The sequence below is a fragment of the Ranitomeya imitator genome, chromosome 8 (assembly GCF_032444005.1).
Source record: "Ranitomeya imitator isolate aRanImi1 chromosome 8, aRanImi1.pri, whole genome shotgun sequence".
NCBI lineage: Eukaryota > Metazoa > Chordata > Amphibia > Anura > Dendrobatidae > Ranitomeya > Ranitomeya imitator.
In genome coordinates this window covers 67553359-67577723 of record NC_091289.1, presented here as the reverse complement: position 1 = coordinate 67577723, position 24365 = coordinate 67553359, and the positions used below count along the sequence as shown (strand labels likewise).

The 24365-nt window shown below is 45.8% G+C and overlaps 1 long non-coding RNA gene across 3 annotated transcripts in view; it reads left to right on the top strand.

Moving 5' to 3' along the window:
• Window positions 1-24365, top strand: part of LOC138647798 (uncharacterized) — a 100417-nt gene that overhangs the window by 58173 nt on the left and 17879 nt on the right. The window contains exons 3-4 of one of the 3 annotated variants that reach the window (XR_011315042.1): window positions 4946-5052; window positions 5380-5438. This is a non-coding gene — a long non-coding RNA (uncharacterized lncRNA). Of the gene's footprint in view, window positions 1-4908; window positions 5053-5379; window positions 5439-24365 lie in introns of all 3 variants that reach the window. The other 2 variants (XR_011315041.1, XR_011315040.1) reach the window with 2 other exon arrangements.

The window sequence follows — 24365 nt, the reverse complement described above, 5'->3', positions numbered from 1 at the left end:
CGCATCCTTCACTTTTGGTTTGGGTGAAGGACACCAGGAAATGTCTTGTTCCTGACCGGGAGCATTCACTCGCTGCTTTTATATTTGGAACTTTCTGAACAGGGGGCGAAAGAGCTAGAGGCTGAGTCAGCAAGGAAAGCCAAAACTTTTTCCTGCTGCTCCGGCTTTAAAAGCCGTTTTCCTACTCCCAGATAAGGGAGCCTTCGAGGCCTTGTATAGCCAGACGATGACGCTGGCTCAACACCTCCAGCTTTAGGTGCTATTGTGCTTTTTGCCACTACCACCAGATGCACCACCACCACCATCAGTACCAGCTCGCAACCACCACCCACGGCCTCTTCCACCTGACTTCCTCATTTTTTGGAAAATCTAACCAAAATAACAACCGCTATATGGTACTGTAAAACAAGGTAGAAGGTGTATATAAACGTGTTGAGATTTTAAATCTCACTTTTTTGGGGGGAGATTGAACAAAAAATCAGGCCCTGTGCTAAAAACAACACAATGTAAGTGGCTGAAAGTGGCTGGCTGATATACAACAAACTAACAGGACAGAAGTATATCCACTTTGTGAGAATTTGAATCTCACTTTTTTGGGGGGAGACTGAAACAAAACTCAGGCCCAGTGTATAAAGCAACACAATGTAAGTGGCAGAAAGATGCTAGAAGATATATGAAAAAATACAAGGACTGTAGTACAATTTCAACTTCCCTAAAATGATATCAGGAAAAGTATGGCAGCAATACAAAGGACTGCTGCACACAAAAGTGTGGACAAATAAACAAGAGAACTGTGCAGAAAGGAGCAACAGGATTTTTGCTTTTAAAAAAGCAGTTGGTTTGCACAGCGGCATGCAAACAGCAATGCAGCTATCAGGGAGCATTATAAGGCAACCTAATAAGCTACAGAGCTGATACACAAAAATATAGCCTCCACTGTCCCTGCAAACGAATGGTTGTGTTGGACAGTGGAAATCGCTACAGCAGAAGCAGTTTTGGAGCTTAATCTTCCCTCCCTAACTATATCCCTTCTTCTGACGAAGCTGCGGCAACCTCTCCCTATGCTACGATCGGCAGAAATGAGATGGCGGTCGGCGTGCACGCCCCTTTATAGCCCCTGTGACGCCGCAGAAAGCAAGCCAATGACTGTCATGCCCTTCTCTAAGATAGTGGGGACCGAGACCTATGTCATCACACTGCCCACACTCTGCATCCTCCTTCATTGGCTGAAAAATGGCACTGAAAGCATCATATGAAACGCAACTTTGGTGCGAAGATCGCCGACCTCATGACCGATCCCACACTACGATCGGATCGGGTTTCATGAAACCCGACTTTGCCGAAAGTCGGCGATTTTTGAATTTGTCCGATTTGTTTCGCTCAACCCTACCTGTGATACATCCCACCCAGCAGGGAAGTCCTGGCTTTTTGCAAGCATGAGGATCCTTGATGTTGGGTTGGGTGCTTATTCATTTTGGCCAAAATATTAATCAATACCTAATTTAATGTATTTTACATATGTATTTATTTTTTCATCTTTTATTGCACTTTTTAGCATTTTTTGCAGGATGCAGCTAGGCCATTTTTTGTTAGCTTGGTGTATTATGTCATCTGTCCCTGTGGGGTGCATATATATATTGCTGGGTAGCCTGCTTGATAATATTATGGGTGTCATTGAAAGGCTGTAAGCCAGACAATTTGCATCGCACATACCTGTGTGACTGGCGTTCTATGCAAGCCTCATTTGTGTGCATTTTTTTCTACTAGGCAGCCAGCCCCTCCATATTCTGGTAGGTCTGTTGGTGGCTGTTTTGATCAGTAGTGTGCACCTGTGCTGTCCCTGCCTTTATTAATGGGGGCCTGCTGCATCCGGCTAGTGCATTTGTCATCGGACAGGTTTTGGGAAGGCTGCATCCTTATGGTATGTTTTTTTTTTTTTTCAGTTTTTCTATGTTAGCAGTCTGGGATAGGGGCAATATCCTGGCCCATTCCCGGGCTATTAATATCAACCTGCAGCTGTCTTTTCTGGTAGGAATTTATAGATTTATAGGGGACCCCTCATCATTTTTTTCTGGGGTACCCCATAAATTTACCAGTGAAGGCTAAACAAACAGCTGTGAGCTGTTGTTAATAGCCTGGGAACCTTTTGGGATATTGTCCATTTTCCCAGATTATTAACATCAATCCCCAGCCATGGGCTTTTCCTCTGCTGGTTATAAAAATTATGCGGGAGCCCACACCAATATTTTTCATTTAATTCTTAATTTAACACATGATGTACACAGCGGGTGCTGAATACAACTCTCATCATTGTCACTTGGTCGGGCTGATCTCAGGAGAGCAGGCGACAATGATGAGAGCTGCCTTCAGAAACTAGTGCCTGAGATCAGCGAGAACTGTACTGCTTTTCCCAGGTGCTGCTACGTGTTACACAAACGGTACACGGATGCAAAACGGATGGGATACACAGACAGAAAACGGATACACGGATGTCACATATGTACATACGGAAGGCACATGGACACGGACCACAAATCTCACCAGTACTGTTTTTTTCCAGTACAGGAATCACCAAGACATGTAAAGGGAGCCTAAGGCTACTTTCACACTAGCGTTTTTTGCAATACGTCGCAATGCGTCGTTTATGGGAAAAAACGCATCCTGCAAAGATGTTTGCAGGATGCGTTTTTGCCCCATAGATCAACATTAGCGATGCATTGCGACGCATTGACACACGTTGCAACCGTCGTGCGACGGTTGCGCCGTGTTGTGGCGGACCTCCGGGAGCAAAAAATGTTACATGTAATGGTTTTTGCTGCCGACGAATCGCTTTTTCCGACCGCGCATGCGCGGCCGGAACTCCGCCCCCACCTCCCTGCACCTTACAATGGGGCAGCGGTTGCGCTGGAAAAATGCATCCGCTGCCTCCGTTGTGCCTCCATTTCACTGCTAGCGTCGGAACCTCGGCCCGACGCACTGCGACGGGCCGAGTCCGAGGCTAGTGTGAAAGTAGCCTAAGATAGTTGTCTGCCAAATAATAATTCGACCAACAGCTCCATATAGAGTAGCATTAGGCTTGTACTAGTGTTCCTATATTTTCTATGTAAGAGCCACTGCCAGACTTCTTCAGATTTTGTCCTTTTGCACACGCCTTTGTCCTCCTACAGACATCTGTCCACCTTTGCAGTAACGTATATCAAAAAGAAACAAATTGATTGGCTGACAGAGATCCAACAGGACAGATCCTTCTGTAACAAAGCATCATCCGTTTCCAGAGAGTTGGGAGACCCCCAAAGACTTTACGCCTGTGAGCTGAGCCCAACAAAATCAGCAGGTTTGTCAGAATTAGGTCTGTGCATGTGTATGGAACTGTAGATAGGATAAGACCACAGGGGTTTGTGAATATGGCTGCATTTGTTATTTTTACCTATTCGATGAAAAACCTTTAAACATAGAAAACCCATTTCGGCAATGTGCACACATTGAATATTTGGTGAGCTTTTTACCTCAGTATTTGTAGTAGTTAGGTCAGGGACCATCAGTTTCATGAGATTACCTTGACGATGGTTGATGGGCTCACACTATTTGGCCATATTTTGTGCTAAACATCTCATGTGTATTTTTCCTAAATTTCAAAAGCCATTTTGCTATTCCCACTTCATGTATTTCGCATTGACATGCATTAATACAATTGAGAGCAACCATTTTCGCATTTTGATATATGAGTTGCTTTTTTTTTTGTATGCACCTGTTCAGAATAGTTCTTGATGTCTCAGTCACTTTTTCTTTTTTTTCGGTTACATACAGTAGCTACAGTACATAGGGTGAAAAAAAACTTTTGTCCATCAAGTTCATCCTTTCTCCACCAATTATACATTTTATCACTGAATTAACTATAGCCCACATTGTTACATGTATTGAGGAAATCTTCCAGCCCTTGTTTAAAAGGTGTTGTAACCTGTAGTGTCTGCCATTACTACCTCTTGGGGTAGGGCATTCCACAGTCTGACTGCTCTAACTGTAAAGAACCCTTATCTATTTAGCTGCCGGAATGTAAATGAGATCCACTCTGAGGTATCTTTTTTCTAAGCTAAACAAGCCCAACTTTTCCAAACTTACACCACATGAGAGGCCTTCCATGACTTGTAATAATCTATTTGCTCTCCTTCAAACTGACTCTGACAGTGCTCTGAGTCCTTGGCCACACCAAGGGTGCACCCAAGCATCCTTATTTGCATATGAAATAAAATGCTTTTTCTCAGCCATTAAATCACTGAACTCTTTACTGCATTTATGGTTTTTAAAGGGGAGGAGCCACCGTTATAACTGTAAATAGATTAATTTGCATTTTGGAGGTGATAGACTGTCTTTAAAGGGCTTTCTTTCAACTCTGGCCATAGAGGAGAATCATGACAGTGTGCATAATGAACAAATGAAGTTACAAAAATCGGACCCTTTAAATATATGACCCGCTATTGTCATATGCTGTTAATTAGGAAGCATACATGTGCATGACTATATAAATTACATCTATTTTTCTCTTTTCTTCCTGGTAGCTGAGCAGGAGAATCCTAAATATTCAGTTGCACACAGGTATCGCAGTGCGATTACGTAGATGCCATTCTTTCAATGATACGTATAATTAGTTTGTCTGAACTAGATCATATAGAGGTACGAAACTGATTTTCATTAGAGTTAGGAAGTTTGCTTGATTTTAATGTGCCTATTTTTGCATTTCCCCCCAAAATAACCTAAAATCTTACCCTGATAGGATTGCTTTGTGTCTATGAATTAGTACATACAATAAATTCATACTCATTTGTTTCTTGCCAGTCATTCCCGGAATGAAGCACCTGAGCTAGTTAGCGTTGTACTCATAGGTGGGACTTGTCCTTTCTCTTCCAGCAGTTTTTCGAGATCATTGAAATTCCACTTGTGTTTGCAGAGACAGGGTGGGGAGAAAGACAGAAGGTCAGAATCTCGAATTCTACAAAGAGTTGCATTGTTGGAGATGCCAAGACGACGCCTTAGGGTGAGGCCACAGAAAAGCAGGTGAGCGATAAATACTAAGGAACACACTTGCATACCATTATAGCCTGCTAATCAAAAATCAGCACATAGGGAAGAGTGAAATGCACAGGAGAAGCGTATAACGTGGTAAGGTTAGGTTATGTCATGATGAGGTTAAGGGAGAGACAGAATTAACTTTTATTAACCATTTCGTCTTTATTTCACAAAAATAGTGTTGGTTTGAAATTAGTCTTGAAAGTGCGACTTATAATTATGAGATAAGTGTCAGGAAGTCATTACGCACATAGGAGTTTCCAAGAGCCAATAAAGCAGGTTGTATTAAATAATTCAACTTTTATTGTTTAAAAGGTATTCCCAGATGTTTATGAGTCTCAGGAAATCTGCGGAAATCCCTTTACTGTGCGAAGGTAATAAAACTGTAATATACATGCATTCAGAATCTGCCTGCACTCTTGGCCCAGTGCCCACCCAAAAATAGCACTGCACTTAAAAATATCCTCATAGTGAAGTGATAATAACCCATGATGTAGACAACCAGCCCTGACATAGTTCGGTAGCTTTACATCATCCCCCATGCCCTGATTGACCCTCGAGATCACAGTCTCTGGGGTCACCCTGGAAACCACTTTAAAAATATATAACCTCTTAAAAGGAAGTTATTAGCGGAAAATGACCTAATGATTAGGTTAGGCTTTTGTGTTATTCTTTTTTTTATTTTATTTTTATAATTTTTTTTACTTACATAGTACAATCTGTATGTAGAAACAAATGTGTATCATGCAATTTTCACACTGAGACTTTTTTTTACACTCATGAGTCCTTTTTATTTGAGTAAACAACACATACATAGTCACAATGGTCAGCTTAAATTTTGAATTAAAGTGTTTAATGAAACTGTGCAAACGTCATTGTGAAAAGAGGAGAGTAGGGTCAGCTGTGACATTGCCTAGTGGGAATGGTGGATCCCATGGTATCAGCTGTGTATAGAGGTGTTACCTGCCATTGTAATCCTCCCTCTACTGATTACAAAACTCCTCTAAATTATTCTTGAAAGAACAAGAAGTATGAGTTTATAAATACCCCTGTGGCTGGAGTCAGAACTGCAAGATAACTCATTCTTTTTAATTTATTTATTTTTTCTAAATGAAAGATTGTGATATGAAAAAAAGAACTTTGTCAAGTCTCTGGCTCTCAGTGCAACTCATTGGCACACCATGATCACTCTGTCAGGATGCCAAATCACTCAGAGGGAGAACTCTCTCTCTGTAAAATGCCTTAAGTGCTGCTGTCACTAATGAAAGCATGATTTGAGGGTTTAAATTGTTAGAATCCGTGAGATCACTGACGGGGCTGTGTATATCAGTCAGGCTTCTGCAGCCGATCACATCAATATAGAAACTGGAACGTCCATTCAGTAAAACATTATAACTAGGGTTGAGCGAAACGGTTTGGTCAATTTCATAAGTCGCCGACTTTCGGCAAAGTCGGGTTTTGTGAAACCCGAGCCGATCCCAGTGTGGGATCGGCCACGCGGTCGGCGATCTTCACGCCAAAGTCGCATTTCATATGACGCGTTAAGCGCCAATGAAGGTGGACGCAGAGTGTGGGCAGCGTGATGACATAGGTCTCGGTCCCCACCATCTTACAGAAGGGCATTACAGTGATTGGCTTGCTTTCAGCGGCATCACAGGGGCTATAAAGGGGCGTGCACGCCGACCGCCATCTTACTTCTGCCGATCTGAGCACAGGGAGAGGTTGCTGTAGCTTCTTCTGAAGCAGGGTTATTGTTAGGAAGGGAATATTAACACCCAAACCGCTTGTGCTGTAGCAATTTCCACTGTCCAACACCACCTTTTCTTTGGAGGGACAGTGGAGGTTTTTTTTGGGTGCATCAGCTCTGTAGCTTATTAGGCTGCCTTATAAGGCTCCCTGATAACTGCATTGCTGTTTGTACGCCGCTGTGCAAGCCAACTGCTTTTTTCAAAGCAAAAATCCTGTTGCTCCTTCCTTTCTGCACAGCCATCGTGTTTCTTTGTCCACACTCTTGTGTGCAGCAGTCCTTTTTATTGCTACCATACTTGTCCTTTGATCATTGTAGGGAGATTGAAATTCGACTACAGCCCTTGTATTTTTTGATATATCTGTCATCCACTTTCTGCCACTCAAACTGTTGTGTAATACAGTGGGCCTGATTTTTTCCAGCTGTCTCCCACACATAAAAAAGGGAGATTTGTATTGCCACTAAGTGCATCTGTGTCAGTCCTGTTTGTGGCATCTGTCATCCACTTTCTGCCACTCAAACTGTTGTGTAATACAGTGGGCCTGATTTTTTCCTGCTGTCTACCACACATAAAAAAGGGAGATTTTTATTGCCACTGAGTGCATCTGCATCATTCCTGTTTGTGGCATCTGTCATCCACTTTCTGCCACTCACACTCTTGTGGAATACAGTGGGCCTGATTTTTTGCAGCTGTCTCCCACACATAAAAAGGGAGATTTGTATTGCCACTGAGTGCATCTGCATCAGTCCTGTTTGTGGCATCTGTCATCCACTTTCTGCCACTCAAATTGTTTTATAATACAGTGGGCCTGATTTTTTGCTGCTGTCTCCCACACATAAAAAAGGAAGATTTGTATTGCCACTGAGTGCATCTGCGTCAGTCCTGTTTGTGGCATCTGTCATCCACTTTCTGCCACTCAAATTGTTGTGTAATACAGTGGGCCTGATTTTTTCCTGCTGCCTCCCATACATAAAAAAGGGAAATTTGTATTGCCACTTAGTGCATCTGCGTCAGTCCTGTTTGTGGCATCTGTCATCCACTTTATGCCACTCAAATTGTAGTGTAGTACAGTGGGCCTGATTTTTTGCTGCTGTCTCCCACACATAAAAAAGGGAGATTTGTATTGCCACTGAGTGCATCTGTGTCAGTCCTGTTTGTGGCATCTGTCATCCACTTTCTGCCACTCAAACTGTAGTGTAATACAGTGGGCCTGATTTTTTGCTGCTGTCTCCCACACATAAAAAAGGGAGATTTGTATTGCCACTGAGTGCATCTGCGTCAGTCCTGTTTGTGGCATCTGTCATCCACTTTCTGCCACTCAAACTGTTGTGTAATACAGTGGGCCTGATTTTTTCCTGCTGTCTCCCACACATAAAAAAGGGAGATTTGTATTGCCACTAAGTGCATCTGTGTCAGTCCTGTTTGTGGCATCTGTCATCCACTTTCTGCCACTCAAACTGTGTAGTGTAATACAGTGGGCCTGATTTTTTCCTGCTGTCTCCCACACATAAAAAAGGGAGATTTGTATTGCCACAGAGTGCATCAGCGTTAGTCCTGTTTGTGGCATCTGTCATCCACTTTCTGCCACTCAAACTGTAGTGTAATACAATGGGCCTGATTTTTTGCTGCTGTCTCCCACACATAAAAAAGGAGATTTGTATTGCCACTGACTGCATCTGCGTCAGTCCTGTTTGTGGCATCTGTCATCCACTTTCTGCCACTCAAACTGTTGTGTAATACAGTGGGCCTGATTTTTTCCTGCTGTCTACCACACATAAAAAAGGGAGATTTGTATTGCCACTGAGTGCATCTGCATCATTCCTGTTTGTGGCATCTGTCATCCACTTTCTGCCACTCACACTCTTGTGGAATACAGTGGGCCTGATTTTTTGCAGCTGTCTCCCACACATAAAAAGGGAGATTTGTATTGCCACTGAGTGCATCTGCATCAGTCCTGTTTGTGGCATCTGTCATCCACTTTCTGCCACTCAAACTGTTTTATAATACAGTGGGCCTGATTTTTTGCTGCTGTCTCCCACACATAAAAAAGGAAGATTTGTATTGCCACTGAGTGCATCTGCGTCAGTCCTGTTTGTGGCATCTGTCATCCACTTTCTGCCACTCAAATTGTTGTGTAATACAGTGGGCCTGATTTTTTCCTGCTGCCTCCCATACATAAAAAAGGGAAATTTGTATTGCCACTTAGTGCATCTGCGTCAGTCCTGTTTGTGGCATCTGTCATCCACTTTATGCCACTCAAATTGTAGTGTAATACAGTGGGCCTGATTTTTTGCTGCTGTCTCCCACACATAAAAAAGGGAGATTTGTATTGCCACTGAGTGCATCTGTGTCAGTCCTGTTTGTGGCATCTGTCATCCACTTTCTGCCACTCAAACTGTAGTGTAATACAGTGGGCCTGATTTTTTGCTGCTGTCTCCCACACATAAAAAAGGGAGATTTGTATTGCCACTGAGTGCATCTGCGTCAGTCCTGTTTGTGGCATCTGTCATCCACTTTCTGCCACTCAAACTGTTGTGTAATACAGTGGGCCTGATTTTTTCCTGCTGTCTCACACACCTATAAAGGGTGATTTAAACTCACAACAAGTTTACGTACACCTTCTAACTGGTTTTACAGTACCATATAATGTTTGTTAGTTTGGTTACATTTTTCCAAGAATGAGGAAGTCTGGTGGAAGAGGTTGTGGCCATGATCGATCATTGCCAGTTGGCAATGATGGTAGTGGTGGTGGAGCATCAGGTGGTCGTGGGAAAAGCAATATAGCACCTAAGTCTCGAGTTGTTGAGCCAGCGTCATCGTCTGGCTACACAAGGCCTCGAACGCTCCCTTTTCTGGGAGTAGGAAAACCGCTTTTAAAGCCGGAGCAGCAGGAACAAGTTTTGGTTTTCCTTGCTGACTCTGCCTCTAGCTCTTTCGCCTCCTCTTTGGAAAGTGCAAAATTTAAAAGCAGTGCATCGTCAGTGGATGCTCCCAGTCAGGAACAAGTCGCTTCCTTGTGTCCTTCACCCAGAACAGCAGAGAAGGATGCGTCAGGCGACACAACAGGTTACTCCATGGAGCTTTTTACACATACCGTGCCTGGGTTAGAAAGGGAAATTGTTAACAGGCCATGCCCATTACTAGATGAATCGGACATGGAGTGCACAGATGCACAGCCACAGCTAGATTATTATGCTGTTCCATTGACTCAGATCACAACATTGCCCTCGCAGTGTACTGAGCCAGAATCTGACCCTGATGAGACTATGGTGCCCCTTCCTGAACAGAGGAAGGTGCACAGGACATAGAAGAGGAGGTGATAGATGACCCAGTTGTTGACCCTGATTGGCAGCCATTGGGGGAACAGGGTGCCGCCGGCAGTAGCTCTGAAGCGAAGGAGGAGGAGGAGCCACAGCAGGCATCAACATCGCAACAGGTTTCATCTGGCAGGCCCGTATCTGGGCAAAAACGTGTGTCAAAACCAAAAACAGTTGTAGGACAGTGTGGCCATCCGGTTAAAGTAGCTCAGTGTGCAATGCCTGAAAAGGTATTCGATAGTAGGAAGAGTGCAGTCTGGCAATTTTTTAACCAAGATCCGAATGATCAGTGCAAAGTCATCTGTATGAAATGCTCAAAGACCTTTAGCAGAGGTCAGAATGTGAAAAATCTAAATACAACTTGCATGCGTAGACATTTAACCACCATGCACTTGTAAGCCTGGACTAACTACAAAACATCCCGTAACGTTGTTGCACCCGCTCACAATGAAGCTAGTCAGCAACGCTCCATTCCTTCCCTCACTGTAAGCACACCATTTACCACACCACCTGCAGCAAATGTGGAGGTATCGTCGCAAGGCCAAAGCAGTCAGGGAATCACCAGGTTCTTGGTAGGAAACAATGTATGTAGGTCAACAGCAAGGATACCATCACCAACCCTCTCTCAGTCTTCCATGTCCACCACCACCCCCGCTAGTTCCAACATATGCAGCTCTTCAGTCCAGCTCACCCTACAAGAGAATCTCGTTAGGAAAAGGAAGTACTCATCCTCTCATCCGCGTACACAGGGTTTGAACGCCCACATTGCTAGACTTATCTAGTTACAGATGATGCCCTACCGGTTAGTTGAAAGCAAAGCTTTCAAAGCCCTGATGGACTACGCAGTACCACGCTACGACATACCCAGTCGACACTTCTTTGCGAGAAAAGCCATCACAGCCCTCCACCAGCATGTAAAAGACCGCATTGTCCATGCACTCAGGCAATCTGTGAGTACAAAGGTGCACCTCACAACAGATGCATGGACGAGTAGGCATGGCCAGGGACTTTACGTGTCCATCACGGCACACTGGGCTAATGTGGTGGATGCAGGGTCCACAGGGGACAGCCATATTGGGACAGTTCTGCCTAGCCCACGGTCTAAGAAACAGTTGGCTGTAGGTGTTCGCCCCCCCTCTTCCTCCTTCTCGTCCTCCTGCAGAAGCGAGAGCTCGTCGACAGACCGCAGTCGCACGACTGCTCCATCCGCAGCGGCCACTGTTGCTCACGAGGTGTCCCATTATCGAACAGCTAGTGGCAAGCGTCAGCAGGCTGTGTTGGGAATGAAGTGTTTGGGTGACAACAGACACACCGCGGAAGTTCTGTCCGAGCTCTTGCAGCAAGAAACTCAGTCATGGCTGGGCAGTGTACATCTTGAGGCAGGCAAGGTAGTCAGTGATAACGGAAGGAATTTTATGGCTGCCATAGCCCTTTCACAACTGAAACACATTCCTTGCCTGGCTCACACCTTGAACCTGGTGGTGCAGTGCTTCCTGAAAAGTTATCTGGGGTTACCTGACCTGCTCCTGAAGGTGCGCACACTTTGCTCGCACATCCGCCGTTCGCCCGTACACTCCAGCCGTGTGCAGAACCATCAGCGATCTTTGAAGCTTTCCCAGCACCGCCTAATAATCGACGTTGCAACAAGGTGGAACTCCACACTGCACATGCTTCAGAGGCTGTGTGAACAGAGGCGTGCTGTTATGTATTTGTGGGAGGATACACATACACGGGCAGGCAGTTGGATGGCAGACATGGAGTTGTCAGGTGTGCAGTGGTCGAAGCTTCAAGACCTGTGTCAAGTCCTTCAGTGTTTTCAGGAATGCACACGCCTGGTTAGTGCAGATGACGCCATCATAAGCATGAGCATCCCACTAATGCGTCTGCTGATGCAAAGTTTGACGCACATAAAGGAGCAGGCGTCTGCAGCCGAAGACGAGGGAAGCCTTGATGACAGTCAGCCATTGTCTGGTCAGGGAAGTCTACTGGACTAGGTGGCGGGCGAAGAGGAGGAGGACAAGGAGGATGATGGGCATGAATATTTTTTGGATGAGGAAGCTTCTCAGTGGGCAATAGAAACTGGTGGCGTTGCACGGTCAGGTTCAGGGTTTTTGAAGGAGACAAGTGATGTTGATTTGCCAGAAAGTGCTCCTCAACCCAGCACAAGCAATGAATTGACACCTGGAACATTAGCCCACATGGCGGATTATGCCTTGCGCATAGGGTTGAGCGAAACGGGTCGAACATTTTCAAAAGTCGCCGACTTTTGGCTAAGTCGGGGTTTCATGAAACCCGATCCGACCCCTGTGCGGGGTCGGCCATGCGGTACGCGACTTTCGCGCCAAAGTCGCGTTTCAATGACGCGAAAAGCGCCATTTCTCAGCCAATGAAGGTAAACGCAGAGTGTGGGCAGCGTGATGACATAGGTCCTGGTCCCCACCATCTTAGAGAAGGGCATTGCAGTGATTGGCTTGCTGTCTGCGACGTCACAGGGGCTATAAAGAGGCGTTCCCGCCGACCGCCATCTTACTGCTGCTGATCTGAGCTTAGGGAGAGGTTGCTGCCGCTTTGTCAGAAGCAGGGATAGCGTTAGGCAGGGTCCATTAACCACAAAACCGCTTGTGCTGCAGCGATTTGCACTGTCCAACACCACCCTCGGTGTGCAGGGACAGTGGAAGTTTTTTTTTTTTTTTTTTCCCCTCAGCGCTGTAGCTCATTGGGCTGCCCTAGAAGGCTCCCTGATAGCTGCATTGCTGTGTGTACGCCGCTGTGCAAACCAACTGCTTTTTTCAAAGCACAAATCCTCTTGTTCCTTCCTTTCTGCACAGCTATCTTTTTTGTTTGTCCACACTTTTTATTTCATTTGTGCATCAGTCCACTCCTTATTGCTGCCTGCCATACCTGGCTGAGATTACTGCAGGCAGGGAGATAGTAGCTGCCTGCCATACCTGGCTGAGATTACTGCAGTCAGGGAGATAGTAATTGTAGGACATTCCCTGTGTTTTTTTTTTTTTTTTTTTTGGTGGGAGATTAAGATTGGCAATTTGGCATTTCTGCTAGAGTGCCATCCCTGTGTGTGCCATCTCTCTCACATAGTGGGCCATAGAAAGCCTTTTCATTTTTCTGTATTTTTTTTTGTGGGGTGTATAAATTCTCCCTGATAAAAATACAGTGGGAGATTAATATTGGCCTTTGGGCTTGTGTGCCAGTCCTGAGTGTGCCATCTCTCTCACAAATAGTGGGCCATAGAAAGCCTATTTTATTTTTTTTTGGGTTTTATAAATTCTCCCTGAAAAAAAGGGAGATTAATATTGGCCTCTGGGCTTGTGTGCCAGTCCTGAGCGTGCCATCTGTGCCAGCCCTGAGCGTGCCATCTCTCTCACAAATAGTGGGCCATAGAAAGCCTATTTAATTTTTTTTTTGGTTTTATAAATTCTCCCTGAAAAAAAGGGAGATTAATATTGGCCTCTGGGCTTGTATGCCAGTTGTGAGCGTGCCATCTGTGCCAGTCCTGAGCGTGCCATCTCTCTCACAAATAGTGGGCCATAGAAAGCCTATTTAATTTTTTTTTTTGTTTTATAAATTTTCCCTGAAAAAAGGGAGATTAATATTGGCCTCTGGGCTTGTGTGCCAGTTGTGAGCGTGCCATCTGTGCCAGTCCTGAGCGTGCCATCTCTCTCACAAATAGTGGGCCATAGAAAGCCTATTTAATTTTTTTTTTGGTTTTATAAATTTTCCCTGAAAAAAGGGAGATTAATATTGGCCTCTGGGCTTGTGTGCCAGTTGTGAGCGTGCCATCTGTGCCAGTCCTGAGCGTGCCATCTCTCTCACAAATAGTGGGCCATAGAAAGCCTATTTAAATATTTTTTTGGTTTTATAAATTCTCCCAGAAAAAAAGGGAGATTAATATTGGCCTCTGGGCTTCTGTGCCAGTCCTGAGCGTGCCATCTGTGCCAGTCCTGAGCGTCCCATCTCTCTCACAAATAGTGGGCCATAGAAAGCCTATTTTTTTGGGGGGGGGGGTTTTAGAAATTCTCCCTGGAAAAAAAAGGGAGATTAATATTGCCCTTTGGGCTTGTGTGCCAGTACTAAGCGTTCCATCTCTCTCTCTCTCTCTTAGTCAGTGGGCCATAGAACGCCTATTTTTGGTTTTATTTGTTTTCTAAATTCTCCCTGAAAAAATCATTTTATTTTATTTGGTTTCTAAATTCTTCCTGATAAAATCATATTTTTTTTATTATTTTTTTTTCTAAAGTCTCCCTGAAAAAAAAAAAAAAAAAAAAAAAAAACAGTGGGAGATTAATATTGGCCTTTCTGCTTGTGTGCCAGTCTTGACTCCTGGGTGCGTCATCTCTCAGTCAGTGGGCCATAGAACGCCTATTTTTGGTTTTATTTGTTTTATAAATTCTCCCTGAAAAAAATCATTTTATTTTATTTGGTTTCTAAATTCTTCCTGATAAAATCATATTTTTTTTATTATTTTTTTTTCTAAAGTCTCCCTGAAAAAAAAAAAAAAAAAACAACCAAAAAAAACAGTGGGAGATTAATATTGGCCTTTCTGCTTGTGTGCCAGTCTTGACTCCTGGGTGTGCCATCTCTCTCTCTCTCTCCAATTGTGGTCCATAGAAAGCCTATATTTTTTTTCCTTGATTTGGGTTCCAAAATCTACCAGAGAAAATAACTCCATCAATCATTGGTAGAAAAATATTGGCCTCTGGGCTTGTGTGCCACTCCTGATTCCTGTGTGCGTCATCTCTCAGTCAGTGGGCCATAGAACGCCTATTTTTGGTTTTATTTGTTTTATAAATTCTCCCTGAAAAAATCATTTTATTTTATTTGGTTTCTAAATTCTTCCTGATAAAATCATATTTTTTTTATTATTTTTTTTTCTAAAGTCTCCCTGAAAAAAAAAAAAAAAAATCAACCAAAAAAAACAGTGGGAGATTAATATTGGCCTTTCTGCTTGTGTGCCAGTCTTGACTCCTGGGTGTGCCATCTCTCTCTCTCTCTCTCTCTCTCTCTCTCTCTCTCTCCAATTGTGGTCCATAGAAAGCCTATATTTTTTTTCCTTGATTTGGGTTCCAAAATCTACCAGAGAAAATAACTCCATCAATCATTGGTAGAAAAATATTGGCCTCTGGGCTTGTGTGCCACTCCTGATTCCTGTGTGCGTCATCTCTCAGTCAGTGGGCCATAGAACGCCTATTTTTGGTTTTATTTGTTTTCTAAATTCTCCCTGAAAAAATCATTTTATTTTATTTGGTTTCTAAATTCTTCCTGATAAAATCATATTTTTTTTATTATTTTTTTTTCTAAAGTCTCCCTGAAAAAAAAAAAAAAAACAGTGGGAGATTAATATTGGCCTTTCTGCTTGTGTGCCAGTCTTGACTCCTGGGTGCGTCATCTCTCAGTCAGTGGGCCATAGAACGCCTATTTTTGGTTTTATTTGTTTTATAAATTCTCCCTGAAAAAATCATTTTATTTTATTTGGTTTCTAAATTCTTCCTGATAAAATCATATTTTTTTTATTATTTTTTTTTCTAAAGTCTCCCTGAAAAAAAAAAAAAAAAAAAAAAAAAAACAGTGGGAGATTAATATTGGCCTTTCTGCTTGTGTGCCAGTCTTGACTCCTGGGTGTGCCATCTCTCTCTCTCTCTCTCTCTCTCTCTCTCCAATTGTGGTCCATAGAAAGCCTATATTTTTTTTCCTTGATTTGGGTTCCAAAATCTACCAGAGAAAATAACTCCATCAATCATTGGTAGAAAAATATTGGCCTCTGGGCTTGTGTGCCACTCCTGATTCCTGTGTGCGTCATCTCTCACTCAGTGGCCCATAGAAAGCATATAGTTTGTTACATTTGTTTTCTAAATTCTCCCTGCAAAAATCAATGTTTTTTTTTTGGGGGGGTTTCTAAAGTGTTCCTGAAAAAAATAAAAATAAAAAAAAAATAATAGTGTGACATTAATATTAACATTTGTGCTTCAGTGACAGTCCTGCGTGTGGGGCATCTCTCTAATTTGCAGCCACCAAAAAAAGAGTGTGTAACATTGGGCCTGATTTTCGCTGTGGTCTCACCAACCTGTAAAGGGGTAGCTAAATCATACTGAAGTTATAGCTCACCGTGTAAGTTGTGTGACTGCAACAAATAACGTTAGTTTGGTTACGTTTTTAAAACAATGAGGAAGTCTAGTGGAAGAGGTCGTGGCCGGGGGCGTTCATTGTCAGCTGGTAATGAGGGTAGTGGTAGTGGTGGAGCATCAGGTGGTCGTGGGGAAAAAAATATTGCTCCTAAGTCTGGAGCTGTGGAGCCAGGTTCGTCGTCCGGCTACACAAGGCCTCGAACGCTCCCTTTTCTGGGATTAGGAAAACCGCTTTTAAAGCCGGAGCAGCAAGAGCAAGTTTTGGCTTATCTTGCTGACTCAGCCTCTAGCTCTTTTGCCTCCTCTCGTGAAACTGGTAAAAGTAAAAGCAGCGCGTCGTTAGTGGATGTTCACGGTCAGGGACAAGTCACTTCCTTGTCCTCTTCAGCAAAAACAACAACAGAGAAGAATGCAGCAGGCGACACAACGGGTTACTCCATGGAGCTCTTTACACATACCGTCCCTGGCTTAGAAAGTGAAGCAGTTAACAGTCCATGCCCATTACAAATTGAATCTGACATGGAGTGCACTGACGCACAGCCACAGCCAGACTACTATGCTGGTCCTTTGACTCAGACCACAACATTGCCCTCGCAGGGTGCTGATCAAGAATCAGACCCTGATGAGACTATGTTGCCCCATCACGAACGCTATACCACCGAACGACACGGTGACACAGACGAAGTTGCGCAGGAGGTACAAGAAGAGTTATTAGATGACCCAGTTCTTGACCCCGATTGGCAGCCATTGGGGGAACAGGGTGCAGGCGGCAGCAGTTCTGAAGCAGAGGAGGAGGAGGGGCCGCAGCAGGCATCAACATCGCCACAGGTTCCATCTGCCGGGCCCGTATCTTGCCCAAAACGCGTGGCAAAGCCAAAACCTGGTGGAGGACAGCGTGGCCATCCGGTTAAAGCTCAGTCTGCAATGCCTGAAAAGGTATCCGATGCTAGAAAGAGTGCAGTCTGGCATTTTTTTAAACAACATCCAATTGATCAGCGCAAAGTCATCTGTCAAAAATGTTCTACTTCCTTAAGCAGAGGTCAGAATCTGAAAAGTCTCAATACTAGTTGCATGCATAGACATTTAACCACCATGCATTTGAAAGCTTGGACTAACTACCAAACGTCCCTTAAGGTTGTTGCACCCTCGGCCAATGAAGCTAGTCATCAACGCAACATCCCTTCCGGCAGTGTAGGACCACCATTTAGCGCACCACCTGCTGTATCTGTGCAGGTATCTTTGCCAGGCCAAAGCAGTCAGGGTCAGGGAATCACCAGTTTCGTAGTAGGAAACACTGCATCTAGGGCACCGGCGGCAACAATACCATCTCCCACCGTCTCTCAGTCTGCCATGTCCACCGGCACCCCCGCTAGTTCCACGATCTCCATCTCTCCAGTCCAGCTCACCCTACATGAGACTATGGTTAGAAAAAGGAAGTACTTAGCCTCGCATCCGCGTACACAGGGTTTGAACGCCCACATAGCTAGACTAATCTCGTTAGAGATGATGCCCTACCGGTTAGTTGAAAGCGAAGCTTTCAAAGACCTGATGGACTACGCTGTACCACGCTACGAGCTACCCAGTCGACACTTTTTTTCCAGAAAAGCCATCCCAGCCCTCCACCAGCATGTTAAAGAGCGCATCGTCCATGCACTCAGGCAATCTGTGAGCACAAAGGTGCACCTGACAACAGATGCATGGACCAGTAGGCATGGCCAGGGACGTTACGTGTCCATCACGGCACACTGGGTAAATGTGGTGGATTCAGGGTCCACAGGGGACAGCAAGTTTGGGACAGTTCTGCCTAGCCCACGGTCTAGTAAACAGTTGTCTGTAGCCGTTCGCACCCCCTCCTCCTCCTCCTCCTCCTCGTCCTCCTGCAGAAGCAAGAGCTCGTCCACAGACCGCAGTCGCACAAACACTCCATCCGCACCTGCCACTGTTGCACACCAGGTCTCCCATTATGGGGCAGCTACTGGCATACGTCAGCAGGCTGTATTGGCTATGAAGTGTTTGGGCGACAATAGACACACCGCGGAAGTTCTGTCCGAGTTCTTGCAGCAAGAAACGCAGTCGTGGCTGGGCACTGTAGATCTTGAGGCAGGCAAGGTAGTGAGTGATAACGGAAGGAATTTCATGGCTGCCATCTCCCTTTCCCAACTGAAACACATTCCTTGCCTGGCTCACACCTTAAACCTGGTGGTGCAGTGCTTCCTGAAAAGTTATCCGGGGTTATCCGACCTGCTCCTCAAAGTGCGTGGACTTTGCGCACATATCCGCCGTTCGCCTGTACACTCCAGCCGTATGCAGACCTATCAGCGTTCTTTGAACCTTCCCCAGCATCGCCTAATCATAGACGTTGCAACAAGGTGGAACTCAACACTGCACATGCTTCAGAGACTGTGCGAACAGAGGCGGGCTGTTATGTTTTTGTGGGAGGATACACATACACGGGCAGGCAGTAGGATGGCAGACATGGAGTTGTCAGGTGTGCAGTGGTCGAAGATTCAAGACATGTGTCAAGTCCTTCAGTGTTTTGAGGAATGCACACGGCTGGTTAGTGCAGACAACGCCATAATAAGCATGAGCATCCCCCTAATGCGTCTGCTGATGCAAAGTTTGACGCACATAAAGGATCAGGCGTCTGCACCAGAGGAAGAGGAAAGCCTTGATGACAGTCAGCGATTGTCTGGTCAGGGCAGTGTACATGACGAGGTACCGGGCGAAGAGGAGGTGGAGGATGAGGAGGATGATGGGGATGAGTATATTTTTAATGAGGAAGCTTTCCCGGGGGCACGGGAAATTGGTGGCGTGGCAAGGCCGGGTTCTGGTTTTTTGAGGGACACAAGTGACGTAGATTTGCCTGCAACTGCCCCTCAACCAAGCACAACCGCAGATTTGACAACGGGAACTTTGGCCCACATGGCGGATTATGCCTTGCGTATCCTCAAAAGGGACACACGCATTACAAAAATGATGAACGATGACGATTACTGGTTGGCCTGCCTCCTTGATCCTCGCTATAAAGGCAAATTGCAAAATATTATGCCACATGAGAACTTGGAACTAATATTAGCAACAAAACAATCAACTCTTGTTGACCGTTTGCTTCTGGCATTCCCTGCACACAGCGCCCGTGATCGTTCTCACACGAGCTCCAGGGGCCAGCAGATCAGAGGTGTTAGAGGGGCAGAAATCAGAAGTGGCGTTGGCCAGAGGGGTTTTCTGACCAGGTTGTGGAGTGATTTTTCTATGACCGCAGACAGGACAGGTACTGCAGCATCAATTCAAAGTGACAGGAGACAACATTTGTCCAGTATGGTTACAAACTATTTTTCATCCCTTATCGACGTTCTCCCTCAACCGTCATTCCCATTTGATTACTGGGCATCCAAATTAGACACCTGGCCAGAATTGGCAGAATATGCATTGCAGGAGCTTGCTTGCCCGGCAGCTAGTGTCCTATCAGAAAGAGTATTCAGTGCTGCAGGTTCAATACTAACAGAAAAAAGGACTCGTCTGGCTACCCAAAATGTAGATGATCTAACCTTCATTAAAATGAACCACAACTGGATTTCAAAATCTTTTGCCCCACCCTGCCCGGCTGACACCTAGCTTTCCTATGAAAAGGTCTTGCCTGTGGACTATTCTGAATGACTTTTCCAATCTCGTAATTTTCTTCACCTGATTGTCCAGCATACGACATGTTTCCACCTCACGAAATGGCCAAACTCCCCACACGGGGCCGTGCTATCGCCACTTTGCGCTTGGACCCTTGAGAGTGCTGTTTGTCTGAAGAGGTGGGTGTGGCCGCTTTTGGTCGACGGCACTGCCACTGGGTCCCTCATAGTACAATAAAGTGTCTCTGGCGGTGGTGGTGCGCACCCAACGTCAGACACACCGTTGTAATATGAGGGGCCCTGTGCCTGTACCGCCGGCCACAAGCCAGTTCCCCCCCCCCAGCTCAAACAGTGCTCTACCACTAGCAAAATTATCTCTCACAGCTTCACCAATGTGTAGTCTAGGCGCTGACATCCTTCAATGCCTGGCACTGACAATACCATTGTTTTGACATTTTTGTTATGTTAGGCCTTCGAAGCCTGTCTGCGGTCCCTTCTTTCTACAACTACTACACTGACCAGGCCACTGCTGGCCGTGTTACCCTGGAACCAATTTAAAAGTGCCTACAGCCAGCCCAAGTTTGTTATGTTAGGCCTTGGAAGCCTGTCTGCGGTCACTCCTTCCACTAGACTTCCACTGACCAGACCACTGCTGCCCATGTACCCCTGGAACCAATTTAAAAGTGCCTACAGCCAGCCCAAGTTTGTTATGTTAGGCCTTCGAAGCCTGTCTGCGGTCACTCCTTCCACTAGACTTCCACTGACCAGACCACTGCTGCCCGTGTACCCCTGGAACCAATTTAAAAGTGCCTACAGCCAGCCCAAGTTTGTTATGTTAGGCCTTGGAAGCCTGTCTGCGGTCACTCCTTCCACTAGACTTCCACTGACCAGACCACTGCTGCCCGTGTACCCCTGGAACCAATTTAAAAGTGCCTACAGCCAGCCCAAGTTTGTTATGTTAGGCCTTGGAAGCCTGTCTGCGGTCACTCCTTCCACTAGACTTCCACTGACCATACACTGCTGCCCATGTACCCCTGGAATCAATTTAAAAGTGCCTACAGCCAGCCCAAGTTTGTTATGTTAGGCCTTCGAAGCCTGTCTGCGGTCACTCCTTCCACTAGACTTCCACTGACCAGACCACTGCTGCCCGTGTACCCCTGGAACCAATTTAAAAGTGCCTACAGCCAGCCCAAGTTTGTTATGTTAGGCCTTGGAAGCCTGTCTGCGGTCACTCCTTCCACTAGACTTCCACTGACCATACACTGCTGCCCATGTACCCCTGGAACCAATTTAAAAGTGCCTACAGCCAGCCCAAGTTTGTTATGTTAGGCCTTCGAAGCCTGTCTGCGGTCACTCCTTCCACTAGACTTCCACTGACCAGACCACTGCTGCCCGTGTACCCCTGGAACCAATTTAAAATTGCCTACAGCCATGTTTTATTATTTTAGGCCTTCGATGCCTGTCTGCGGTCACTCCTTCCACTAGGCCTCCACTGACCACACCACTGCTGCCCGTGTACCCCTGGAACCAATTTAAAATTGCCTACAGCCAGCCCAATTTTTTTATTTTAGGCCTTCGATGCCTGTCTGCGGTCCATTCTTTCAACTACTACTACACTGACCAGGGCACTGCTGCCCAAGTACCCCTGGAACCAATTTAAAATTGACTACAGCCATGTGTTAATATTTTAGGCCTTCGATGCCTGTCTGTGGTCACTCCTTCCACTAGGCCTCCACTGACCACACCACTGCTGCCCGTGTACCCCTGGAACCAATTTAAAATTGCCTACAGCCATGTGTGATTATTTTAGGCCTTCGATGCCTGTCTGCGGTCACTCCTTCCACTAGGCCTCCACTGACCACACCACTGCTGCCCGTGTAACCCTGGAACCAATTTAAAATTGCCTACAGCCATGTGTTATTATTTTAGGCCTTCGATGCCTGTCTGCGGTCACTCCTTCCACTAGGCCTCCACTGACCACACCACTGCTGCCCGTGTACCCCTGGAACCAATTTAAAATTGCCTACAGCCAGCCCAATTTTTTTATTTTAGGCCTTCGATGCCTGTCTGCGGTCCATTCTTTCAACTACTACTACACTGACCAGGGCACTGCTGCCCAAGTACCCCTGGAACCAATTTAAAATTGACTACAGCCATGTGTTAATATTTTAGGCCTTCGATGCCTGTCTGTGGTCACTCCTTCCACTAGGCCTCCACTGACCACACCACTGCTGCCCGTGTACCCCTGGAACCAATTTAAAATTGCCTACAGCCATGTGTGATTATTTTAGGCCTTCGATGCCTGTCTGCGGTCACTCCTTCCACTAGGCCTCCACTGACCACACCACTGCTGCCCGTGTAACCCTGGAACCAATTTAAAATTGCCTACAGCCATGTGTTATTATTTTAGGCCTTCGATGCCTGTCTGCGGTCACTCCTTCCACTAGGCCTCCACTGACCACACCACTGCTGCCCGTGTACCCCTGGAACCAATTTAAAATTGCCTACAGCCAGCCCAATTTTTTTATTTTAGGCCTTCGATGCCTGTCTGCGGTCCATTCTTTCAACTACTATTACACTGACCAGGGCACTGCTGCCCGTGTACCCCTGGAACCAATTTAAAATTGCCTACAGCCATGTGTTATTATTTTAGGCCTTCGATGCCTGTCTGCGGTCACTCCTTCCACTAGGCCTCCACTGACCACACCACTGCTGCCCGTGTACCCCTGGAACCAATTTAAAATTGCCTACAGCCATGTGTTATTATTTTAGGCCTTCGATGCCTGTCTGCGGTCACTCCTTCCACTAGGCCTCCACTGACCACACCACTGCTGCCCGTGTACCCCTGGAACCAATTTAAAATTGCCTACAGCCAGCCCAATTTTTTTATTTTAGGCCTTCGATGCCTGTCTGCGGTCCATTCTTTCAACTACTACTACACTGACCAGGGCACTGCTGCCCAAGTACCCCTGGAACCAATTTAAAATTGACTACAGCCATGTGTTAATATTTTAGGCCTTCGATGCCTGTCTGTGGTCACTCCTTCCACTAGGCCTCCACTGACCACACCACTGCTGCCCGTGTACCCCTGGAACCAATTTAAAATTGCCTACAGCCATGTGTTATTATTTTAGGCCTTCGATGCCTGTCTGCGGTCACTCCTTCCACTAGGCCTCCACTGACCACACCACTGCTGCCCGTGTACCCCTGGAACCAATTTAAAATTGCCTACAGCCATGTGTGATTATTTTAGGCCTTCGATGCCTGTCTGCGGTCACTCCTTCCACTAGGCCTCCACTGACCACACCACTGCTGCCCGTGTACCCCTGGAACCAATTTAAAATTGCCTACAGCCAGCCCAATTTTTTTATTTTAGGCCTTCGATGCCTGTCTGCGGTCCATTCTTTCAACTACTACTACACTGACCAGGGCACTGCTGCCCAAGTACCCCTGGAACCAATTTAAAATTGACTACAGCCATGTGTTAATATTTTAGGCCTTCGATGCCTGTCTGTGGTCACTCCTTCCACTAGGCCTCCACTGACCACACCACTGCTGCCCGTGTACCCCTGGAACCAATTTAAAATTGCCTACAGCCATGTGTGATTATTTTAGGCCTTCGATGCCTGTCTGCGGTCACTCCTTCCACTAGGCCTCCACTGACCACACCACTGCTGCCCGTGTAACCCTGGAACCAATTTAAAATTGCCTACAGCCATGTGTTATTATTTTAGGCCTTCGATGCCTGTCTGCGGTCACTCCTTCCACTAGGCCTCCACTGACCACACCACTGCTGCCCGTGTACCCCTGGAACCAATTTAAAATTGCCTACAGCCAGCCCAATTTTTTTATTTTAGGCCTTCGATGCCTGTCTGCGGTCCATTCTTTCAACTACTACTACACTGACCAGGGCACTGCTGCCCAAGTACCCCTGGAACCAATTTAAAATTGACTACAGCCATGTGTTAATATTTTAGGCCTTCGATGCCTGTCTGTGGTCACTCCTTCCACTAGGCCTCCACTGACCACACCACTGCTGCCCGTGTACCCCTGGAACCAATTTAAAATTGCCTACAGCCATGTGTTATTATTTTAGGCCTTCGATGCCTGTCTGCGGTCACTCCTTCCACTAGGCCTCCACTGACCACACCACTGCTGCCCGTGTACCCCTGGAACCAATTTAAAATTGCCTACAGCCATGTGTGATTATTTTAGGCCTTCGATGCCTGTCTGCGGTCACTCCTTCCACTAGGCCTCCACTGACCACACCACTGCTGCCCGTGTACCCCTGGAACCAATTTAAAATTGCCTACAGCCAGCCCAATTTTTTTATTTTAGGCCTTCGATGCCTGTCTGCGGTCCATTCTTTCAACTACTACTACACTGACCAGGGCACTGCTGCCCAAGTACCCCTGGAACCAATTTAAAATTGACTACCGCCATGTGTTAATATTTTAGGCCTTCGATGCCTGTCTG